Genomic DNA, 11,699 nt, shown 5'->3' with positions numbered 1-11,699 from the left:
GAATAAGCAGACGCAGCGGTGACAAGAGGACAAAGTGCGTGTAGCGTGAAGTCCAGAGAACATACATCTGAATTTTAAGCACTTAAACCATACCAAAAATGTCTCAAACTATTAATTTTTTGAACAACTTGCGGTTCATATCGACATCTAAACCGCTGTATATGCTTGTAGAAATACATGATAACACAGTGTGCTGTCTTACAATATATTTATTCACTACCGGTTTCGATGAAGGACCATCTTCACAGTGAAAAAACTTGTGGCAACTTCATATGGCATACGTGCTGTTTAACCAGGAAAGTATATGCCGTTACTGACATGAAAACATAATAAAATTGACATTTAACGCCATAGTACAGGTTTACCCAAGCAAAAACCACGTTGAAAATGTGTCTTTTCGTCGTCCTCCTAAAGAAGTGTCGTCATGCTCAGGCCAAGGGTTCAACAAAAGCAATGAATTATTTTCTGTAAATGGTAGGAAGACGTTTCAGATGTAACACTGAAAATTATTCTCTGCTATTTTTCCAGGTTTGCAACGTCGTTTGCATGACTTTTGCAAGTAAACAGGCCTTGTTTTAAAATTTCTGGTCCTGATGACAAAGTGCAATTTAACAAAACCTGACTGATTGACTTTATACGCAACTTTTATGAGATAACAAAAAGCTTCGTCTTCACGTGAGCCACTTACTTGACATAAATGACGTAATTCTGCGACTTCCTTTTCTGTGCAATTTCCTGAATCTGTTTAACCAGGTTAAAGAAGCCTGGAAATCCGTAGTGTTCATCTGCATTGCAGTACAAAGCACCCAATATCATAGATATCCCTCTGTAACTCTGCACTGACTATCACAAGCAGTTCTAAACCTGGAATAGTTTTTCTTTCACACTTTTGCGAGTTTCATTTCGGCAGTTATTTCGTACTTCGTGTAAACTTTTCCTCCATTTCTACAATTCAACGAAACCAGTTTTGGACACTGCTTAAGTTTAAGCGTTTTCTCCAACCTTGTTTAACCAAAAAATGTGCAGACTGTTCTTTCTCACTGAAAGCTATTACTGCACATGTTTTCTTTAGGCTTGGGAGGTTCCCTATTTTCGTTGTGCATTTTGATTGTCACAACAATAATCATTCGAACCACTATTCAGGTAATCGTCCAAGTTATTTCCTGTTTGTTCTAATGGTTCCACATTTTCTAACAAAATGTTGCCAACATTGGAATGAACGTCCAAGCAATTAACTAATAAATGACACATAGTTAGGTCTTTAGGAGTAGTAGGTGAGTTTGATTGTATACCACATTTTTCATATTTCATCTTTGTAAGATTGAAAACATTAATTGAATTCCACGTTATTTTGAAACTCTGGAACCTGCACAAAAACAGATGCTATTAGCAAACATAAACCAAGAACTCCCGAAGAAAATTAATTCAGCTTAATCTCCATTGTTAACCCTGAGCGATTCTGCAAAGGCAACTGCTAATTATTATGGATATTAAACGAGCTGCAAATTCGAGTGAACTGTGAACAATTGTGTCAGAGAAATTATGAACAGAAATTGAACGTCGCTTAACAAAGTACGATCGCCTTTTGCCGTGTTATCTGTTTACCCATGTCCCGTCCATCAAGGCTAAGTGGCCGCCGTGTTCCGCATGCACTGTCTGCTACACCTACGGCAGGGTATACATTTCGCCAGCCATCTGATGAGCTACGAATTTGGCAAATTTCAACATTTTTTTGAAAAATACTTGCAGTTTGTCTGAGCAGCTAAAATTTAGACGTTGTGTTTCCTTCGGTGTATTCTTCCCATATAAAAAAAAAAAAAATTCAGGGCAGCTTTCGACATGTCGGGTTGAACTGTTCCCTTATTAGCGTTCCCGTAAATCCTTATACTATTCTACATGCTCAGTTTGTTCAGTATTAATCTCGTAATCTGATATTATCAGGGTTTTTCCTCTTTGTTGCAGTCATTATCTTACATTTATCCACATTTAAAGAGAGTTACCATTCATTAAAACACTTGGAAATTGCTTTCGAGTGTTTCTTAATTTCCTTAACATCGCCCATCGGTGATACTTCCCTATAGCCACCAGTATCAATTAATAATCTCGGCTGGTCCCGGTGGAGGTTCGAGTCCTCCCTCGGGCATGGGTGTGTGGGTTTGTCAAAAAAATGGTTCAAATGGCTCTGAGCACTATGGGACTCAACTGCTGTGGTCATAAGTCCCCTAGAACTTAGAACTACTTAAACCTAACTAACCTAAGGACAGCACACAACACCCAGCCATCACGAGGCAGAGAAAATCCCTAACCCCGCCGGGAATCGAACCCGGGAACCCGGGCGTGGGAAGCGAGAACGCTACCGCACGACCACGAGATGCGGGCGTGGGTTTGTCCTTATGATAATTTAGGTTATGTGGTGTGTAAGCTTAGAGACTGATGACCTTAGCAGTTAAGTCCCATAAGATTTCACACACATTTGAACATCAGTTAATAATCTTATACTGAAACTGATGCTATCTGATAAGTCATTTTTGTTCATTGAGAAGGATTGTATAAGGGGTAGTGCTAAAATTTTAATTATTACCTTGAAAAAATAAAGATAATTTTTGTTTGACTATAGGTAACTGTCTCTTGTCTCTGTTGACACTGAATTTTCTGGACCATACTACCACAGCATGCCGCTGCTGGAGCCAAGAGAAAATCTGGTCGTCTGGATGAGCTGACACTGCTGCGTCATTGCCACTACTGCAGACAACGAATTAGCGTAGTTTACCAGTCTGTCGCGCCATTTTGTTATGATTGCAGTAGCAGTATGGTACAGTGCTGTGGACTGGGGATTTCAGCGTTTACCAGTACAGCAGACATCTAGCTGCTACCAAGCAAAAAATTAACTTTATATTTGAAGGTGATGATTAAAACGAAGAGACAAGTTAGGGCAATCACTAAGATATCAAATAAAATACTAATGCAATTAAATGAATTTTGCTACTTGGGAAATGCAACTGGTGACGCTAAGATTATAATACATACTAAAAGAAGAGCTGCACTGACTAAACCAACCTTCATAAATAAGAGTAATTTGTAACAAATTATTATCTAGAATTAAAAGAATGAAATACGTCGAAGACATTTCTTTTTTTCTTTTTTGTAGTCTTTCGGTACCTACCCGTACAGCCATGTCAGCACTGGAAATATGATCCTACAATTATTTTGACACTGCAGAGTACACATTAGTTTAAGTCGTACCCTAGTGGGAAGCTACATAGGCTTAACAGAGGACAGCCGGCCGGGGTGGCTGAGCGGTTCTAGGCGCTACAGTCTGGAACCGCGCAACCGCTACGGTCGCAGGTTCGAATCCTGCCTCGGGCATGGATGTGTGTGATATCCTTAGATTAGTTAGATTTAATTAGTTGTAAGTTCTAGAGCACTGATGACCTCAGAAGTTAAGCCCCATAGTCCTCAGAGCCATCTGAACCATTAACAGATGACAGATTCCAACATGCAACAAATTTTATGTCCACGCTATACCGAAACGAGTAAAAAGACGAAAATGTAACACAGGATACACAGAGTAGTATGCTATAATAATCCTACTGGTAACACAATAAAAAACAATAAAACGGCGTCGGTACAAATCTGGAATACTCCCAATTCAATCCATATTAATTACTATGTATCTAAATTAACAACAAAATGTTCTTTTGTATTTCATGTAAGAATTGTTTCAAAAGCTGCAGTTAGAGGAATGAATGTTTGTGCAGGTCTGTAAGTACCATTTAGAAAGATATTTATTTGGAACATTTTAAGCTACAGTTGCGGAGGGTAGCTCTATCGAAGGAAGGAAAGATAAAAAATGGAAGCAGTAGAGACGTGGATATGGTGAAGAGCCACAGAACCATCCTGGAATGAAAGAAAATCTAACGAAAAAATTCTAAAACAAGTTAAAGAGTGAAGGACAGGGGCTAACATGACAAAGAGAAGAAAAACTACCTGGTTTGGACACCTATTTCGACTAAAAAGCTGCATTAAAAACCTGTTAGAAGTAAAAACCCGGGAAAAAAAGCAAGAGGCACGAGCACAGCATCCATATTACGAAGTGTTATCCGTAGAATGGATTGCAGCATATACTAAAAAACCTAAACTAGACTCCGTCCGAACAGGCCTTGGAAGGCCCAACGATATCGACCGGCCGCCGTGTCATCCTCAGCACAGAAGCGTCACTGAATGCGGATATGGAGGGGCATGTGTTCAGCACACCGCTCTCCCGGCCGTATGTCAGTTTACGAGACCGGAGCCGCTACTTCTCAAAGTAGCTCCTCAGTTTTCCTCATAAGGGCTGAGTGTACCCCGCTTGCCAACAGCGCTCGGCAGACCGGATGGTCACCCATCCAAGTGCTAGCCCAGCCCGACAGCACTTAACTTCGGTGATCTGACGGGAAGCCGTTGGTTTGCAGCATATACTGGGTGTTTACAATGAAAATACAGTTATTCACAGAGGTCCTGTGTGCGCTGTAAATATCGTATGGCAGCGAAACTGATAGATATTCTAATACGGAACCGATTTATGCTGGAAAAAAGATTTAGCTCCAATTTTGGTCACCAGGTGCAAATCTGGCGCTGTACAGCATCTGGCCGACGTCCACAGTGCGCATATTGAATAAACTGTGTCAGTGGTGCTTAACATTAGCATCAACGTTACGCCTTTCTCACTTTTTTATCCATTTCTGCCCACATCGCATTCGTAATTCATTACATGTGGAAACATTTCTATAAGTCTCTCTCGCATTCACAGCGCCAGATTTTCACCTGGTGGCCAAAATTGGAACCAAATTTTTTCCAGCATAAATCGGTTCCTCATTAACACATTAGAATATATTTTATTTTTATTTTTATTTACACGTCAAGTTCCGTAGGACCAAATTGACGAGAAAATCTCCAAGGTCATGGAGCGTGTCAGCACATGAAATTACAACATAGAAGTTATAACAGATAAAAATAAAATCTTTATAAACCCGAAAAAATTAAGTCCACAAGTTTAAGTAAACACAATCAACAATACTAAAAAGCTGCATTAAAAACCTGTTAGAAGTAAAAACCCGGGAAAAAAATCAAGAGGCACGAGCAGAACATCCATATTACGAAGTGTTATCCGTAGAATGGATTGCAGCATATACTAAAAAGCTAAACTAGACTCCGTCCGAACAGGCCTTGGAAGGCCCAACGATATCGACCGGCCGCCGTGTCATCCTCAGCACAGAAGCGTCACTGAATGCGGATATGGAGGGGCATGTGTTAATGTTTCAAGGAACTCCTCGACAGAATAGAAGGAGTGACCCGTTAGGAAACTCTTCAGTTTCGATTTGAAAGCGAGTGGATTGCTGCAAGGATTTTTGAATTCGAGTGGGAGCTTATTGAAAATGGATGCAGCAGTATACTGCACACCTTTCTGCATATGAGTCCAAATATAGGTTTGCTTTATGCCGTGTATTAACTGAGTGGAAGTTGCTTATTCTTGTGAATAAGCTAACATTCTTAACAAGGAGGAATATATATATTCAGAGGTCAATGTCAAAATACGCAGACTTGTGAACAGGGGTCGACAAGAGGTTCCTGAACTTACACAACTTACTGCCTGAACCGCCCGTTTCTGAGCCAAACATATCCTTTTGGAATGGGAACAGTTACCCCAAAATATTATACCATACGACATAAGCGAATGAAAATAAGCAAAGTAGACTAATTTTCGTATCGAACGATCACTCACTTCAGATACCTTTCTAATAGTAAAAATAGCAGCATTAAGTCTTTGGACAAGATCCTGAACGTGGGCTTTCCACTACAGCTTAATCTATCCGAACACCTAGAAATTTGAACTGTTCAGTTTCACTAATCATATGCCCATTCTGTGAAATCAAAACGTCAGGTTTTGTTGAATTGTGTGTTAGAAACTATAAAAACTGAGTCCTACTGTGATTTTGAGTCTTCGGTGTGACGTCATAAGCGCGTGACTGCGTGTGAGATCGCTCTCTAAGTTTTCATCTATTTTTAGGTTTCAGATATATATTTTAACTGTTTTTGTGATAATATTTACTATATAAGTGACTTATTAGTGGTTTCTTCATTCACCTCTGCATTTCTTGTGTTGTGGCCTGATATTTGTGAGTGTTTCGTATCGAGCAACTTAACCTCTTACCCGTGTTTACATTCCGCGCTGACCAGTTGCAGCTGTAGCGGCGCATCGAAAGCTAAGTACTAATTAATTGTTTGTGTATAGTAGTTTATTTAGGAACTTTAGTAGTCTTCAACCGGTGTTCTTGGTGTTTTCCGGTGAAATAACTTCAGAAGAAATTTTTGCGAACTACTTTCAGTTTCGTTACTGTCATTAGACGTTTGATTTTCTTTCTGTGTTAGTAGTTTGTTATATTCTCATTTGTTGTTGATTAATACTGTCAATAATAGTAGTTACTTCCCTTGTAGAGCAAGTTTGTGATTATTGTAGTCAGTTTTTAACATATTCTTATTGTAGTAGCGGAACTTAGATGAAGTTGTTTTCTTGTTTCAATAATTGTAAAATTTTACCATGAGTGAGAAGTGTGGGCTTTGCCGTAGGTTCGTGAGCAGTGGATTGCGGTGTGAGACTTGTTCGAAGTATTTTCACTGGGGGGAATGCAGTGGGGAAGCCAGTGGGCATTCTGGTGAGATCCTCTCCTGGAACTGCAGGTTATGTAGCAAGAGTAAGTTGATAGAGGAGCAGGAGCGTAAGATCTGTGCCCTTCAGGTGCAGTTGAAAAACGCACAGGAGGAGCTAGATAGGATGAGGAGGGAGAAGGGGCTTGGGGAATGGGAGCTGGCTGTTGGCAAGAGATCTGCTAGGAGAAGGAGATTTTCAGATAGTTTTACTATTGGTGTTTGTAATAGATATGACCAACTGTCAGAGTCTAGTGGAGAGGAATCTCTAGTAGCTGTAGATGTAGGAAGTATGCAGCAGACCTCAGCAGTTACGGTGGCTAGGACAGTTGCAAAGTCTAAGAGAAAGAAGAAGGTTCTGCTGTTAGGTAGTTCTCATGGTAGAGGTGTAGGCCAGCAGTTGCAGGAAGTTTTGGGGAGTGAGTACCAGGTCACCAGCATTGTGAAGCCTAATGCAGGATTGGCTCAGGTGACTTTTAACATAGGGGGGTTATGTAGGGATTTTACTAAAGAGGATCAGGTAGTGATTGTGGGTGGAGCTGGTAATAGTATTGATAGGGATGGGGAGTATGACATAGGTGGTGACCTGGAAAAGATAGCCACTCAGACTGGCAACACGAATGTGCATTTCATAGAACTGTTTCAGCGTCACGATCGGCCTCATCTTAATACTGCCGTCAGTCGTAATAACATGAGACTTGGGGGTGCGCTGATGACAGAAGGCATGAGTCACATTTAAGTGGTGTCGGTGGAGTCTATCGGCAGTACGGGTTTCACTAGACATGGCCTACACCTCAACAGGTATGGGAAGGGGAGGTTGGCAAAACTAAGAGGTGACAGCATAGGTGGGGGTGGTGGGATCACTCATGGGAAAATTCCGGTAGTTGTGGGTGTTAGAGCTGTACCTTTTTTAGATTGAAGTCAGCTGATAGGTATTCCTGCTTAAGGGAAGTCTCTCTAACAAAGAAACCACTTTCTACAAAGCTTGGGTATCCGATTAATGAGGGAATTAGTATATTTCATCAAAATATACAAGGTATTAGAGATAAAGTTAGTGAACTGCTTATAGATGTTGACTCTGAAATTATTGGTATATCTGAACACTTCTTAAATAAGGAGATAATTCAGAGGCTTCCTTTACCAGGATACAGGTTGGCTGGCAGCTTTTCTAGGAGCTCTTTGCGGTGTGGGGGAGTAGCCATGTATGTGGAAAACGGTATCCCATTTGAGTCAATTGATGTTTCAAAGTACTGCACTGAAAAGGTGTTTGAATGTTGTGCAGGTGTGGTTAAATTTAGTGGAGCCAAACTTCTTACTGTTGTTATTTATAGATCCCCAGACTCCGATTTCACAACATTTTTGCTAAAACTAGAGGAGGTTCTTGGTTCACTTTATAGGAAATACAAAAAGTTAGTTATATGTGGTGACTTCAATATTAATTGTATAAGTGATTGTGCAAGGAAAAGGATGCTGGTAGACCTCCTTAATTCATATAATCTTATGCAAACCTCATTCTTTCCAACGAGAGTGCAAGGGAACAGTAGAACAACCATAGACAATATTTTTGTTCATTCGTCATTATTAGAAGGGCATTCTGTTAGCAAAAAGGTGAATGGCCTTTCAGATCATGATGCACAAATTTTAAGTCTAAAAGATTTTTGTGCTGCAACACATGTTAAATATAGTTACCAACTTTTTAGGAAAGCTGATCCAGTTGCTGTACAGACTTTTGTAAACCTTATCAAGGAACAAGAGTGGCAAGATGTTTATAGTGCTGATACAGTAGACGATAAATATAATGCTTTCCTCAAGACTTTTCTCGTGCTCTTTGAAAGTTGCTTTCCGTTAGAACGTTCAAAACAGGGTACTAGCACAAACAGGCAGCCTGGGTGGCTGACTAAAGGGATAAGAATATCTTGTAGAACAAAGTGGCAATTATATCAAAACGTTAGAAACAGTCACAATCTAAATGCAGCAGCTCATTACAAACAGTATTGTAAGGTGCTTAAAAAAGTTATTAGGAAGGCAAAAAGTATGTGGTATGCAGATAGAATAGCTAAGTCTCAGGATAAAATTAAAACCATATGGTCAGTCGTAAAGGAAGTGGCTGGTCTGCAGAGACAGGTCGAGAATATAGAATCAGTGCGTAGTGGGGATGTCCGTGTTACTGATAAGTCGCATATATGTACAGTACTTAATAATCACTTTCTGAATATAGCAGGTGAACTAAATAGAAACCTAGTCCCAACAGGGAATCATATAGCGCTCTTAGAAAAAAGTGTTCCGAGACTGTTACCTGAAATGCTCCTCCATGATACTGACAAGAGGGAGATTGAGTTAATAATTAAATCACTAAAGACCAAGAACTCTCATGGATATGACGGGGTATCTAGCAGAATACTGAAGTATTGTTCCACATATGTTAGCTCAGTACTTAGCCATATCTGTAACTTTTCCTTTAGGAGTGGTCGGTTTCCTGACCGATTAAAGTACTCGGTAGTGAAGCCACTTTATAAAAAGGGAGACAGGGATAATGTTGACAATTATAGACCTATTTCTATGCCATCGGTGTTTGCTAAAGTTATCGAGAAGGTTGTATATACAAGGTTACTGCAGCATTTAAATTCACATAATTTGCTGTCAAATGTACAGTTTGGTTTTAGAAATGGCTTAACAACTGAAAATGCTATAGTCTCTTTTCTCTGTGAGGTTTTGGACGGATTAAATAAAAGGTTGCGAACGTTAGGTGTTTTCTTTGATTTAACGAAGGCTTTTGACTGTGTTGACCACAAAATATTACTGCGGAAGTTGGAACATTATGGAGTAAGGGGAGTAGGTTACAATTGGTTCGCCTCCTACTTTAAGAACAGAAAGCAGAAGGTAATCCTCCGCAATATTGAGAGTGGTAATGATGTTCAGTCCCAATGGGGCACTGTTAAATGGGGCGTTCCCTAAGGGTCGGTGCTGGGGCCACTGCTATTTCTTATTTATATAAATGATATGCCTTCTAGTATTACAGGTGATTCAAAAATATTTCTGTTTGCTGATGACACCACCTTGGTAGTGAAGGATCTTGTGTATAATATTGAAACATTATCAAATAATGTAGTTCATGATATAAGTTCGTGGCTTGTGGAAAATAATTTGATGCTAAATCACAGTAAGACTCAGTTTTTACAGTTTCTAACTCACAATTCAACAAGAACTGACATTTTAATCAGACAGAATGGGCATGTTATAAGCGAGACGGAACAGTTCAAGTTCCTAGGCGTATGGATAGATAGTAAGTTGTTGTGGAAAGCCCATGTTCAGGATCTTGTTCAGAAACTAAATGCCGCTTTATTTACCGTTAGAACAGTATCTGAAATAAGTGACATTTCAACACGAAAAGTAGTATACTTCGCATATTTTCATACGCTTATGTCATATGGTATTATTTTTTGGGGTAATTCTTCTGATTCAAAAAGGGTATTTTTGGCTCAAAAACGGGCTGTTCGAGCTATGTATGGTGTAAGTTCGAAAACCTCTTGTCGACCCCTATTCAATAGTCTGGGAATTTTGACATTGCCCTCACAGTATGTATTTTCTTTAATGTCGTTTGTTGTTAGCAATATTAGCTTATTCCCAAGAGTTAGCAGCTTTCACTCAGTTAATACTAGGCAGAAATTCAATCTGCATGTGGAATGCACTTCCTTGACTCTTGTGCAGAAAGAAGTGCAGTATTCTGCTGCATCCATTTTCAATAAGCTACCACAAGAACTCAAAAACCTTAGCAGTAGCCCAAACACTTTTAAGTCTAAACTGAAGAGTTTCCTCATGGCTCACTCCTTCTATTCTGTCGAGGAGCTCCTGGAAGAGCTAAAAAATTAAGCAAATTCCAGTGTTACATTCTTGATTTTCTTTATTTAAACTAACGACTTGTCGCCTGAATATGTTTCTTATATTTCATTTCATTCTGTTTCTACAATTGTGTTATAATTTCATGTATTGACTCGTTCCATGACCATGGAGACTTCTCCTAAATGTGGTCCCACGGAACAATAAATAAAAAAATAAAATAAAATTTAGCGTTAGTTTATTTCCTACAAGCCATGAACTTAGGTAATGAACTGCACTATTTGAAACCAGTACAGTGTTGCGCACAACGTTCTTTACTACCAACCTAATGGCATCAGCAAACAGAAATATTTTAGAGTTACCCGTAATACTAGAGGGCATATCATTTATATAAATAAGGAACAGGAGTGGCCCCAACACTGATCCCTGGGGCCCCCCTCCACTTGACAGTACCCCACTCAGATCTCACATCACAGCCATTATCAACACTGTGAATATTGACCTTTTGCTGTCTGTTGCTAAAGTAAGAGATGAACCAATTGCGAGTTACTCCCCATATTCTGTAATGATCCGACTTTTGGAACAATATTTTGTTCAAATGTTCAAATGTGTGTGAAATCTTATGGGACTTGACTGCTAAGGTCATCAGTCCCTAAGCTTACACACTACTTAACCTAAATTATCCTAAGGACAAACACGCACACCCATGCCCGAGGGAGGACTCAAACCTCCGCCGGGACCAGCCGCACAGCAATATTTTGTGATCAACACAATCAAACGCGTTAGTTAAATCAAAAAATATGCCTAGCGTTCGAAACCTTTTGTTTAACCCATCCAGTACCTCACAGAGAAAAGAGAATATAGCATTTTCAGTTGTTAAACGAGTTCTAATGCCGATATGTACATTTGATAGCAAATCGTGCGATACAGAATGCTCAATTACCCTTACATACACAGCCTTTTCAATAACTCTAGCCAACACTGGTGGCTTAGAAATAGGTCTAAAACTGTCTACATTATCCTTTTGTCCCTTTTTGTAAAGCGGCTTTACTACTAACAAGGGAACCTCCCCATCGAACCCCCCCCCCCCCCCCCCCAGATTTAGTTATAAGTTGGCACAGTGGATAGGCCTTGAAAAACTGAACACAGATCAATCGAGAAAGCAGGAAGAAGTTGTG

Source organism: Schistocerca nitens, chromosome 1, assembly GCF_023898315.1.
Source record: "Schistocerca nitens isolate TAMUIC-IGC-003100 chromosome 1, iqSchNite1.1, whole genome shotgun sequence".
Classification (NCBI taxonomy): domain Eukaryota; kingdom Metazoa; phylum Arthropoda; class Insecta; order Orthoptera; family Acrididae; genus Schistocerca; species Schistocerca nitens.
Note: the sequence above shows the minus strand (reverse complement) of the source record.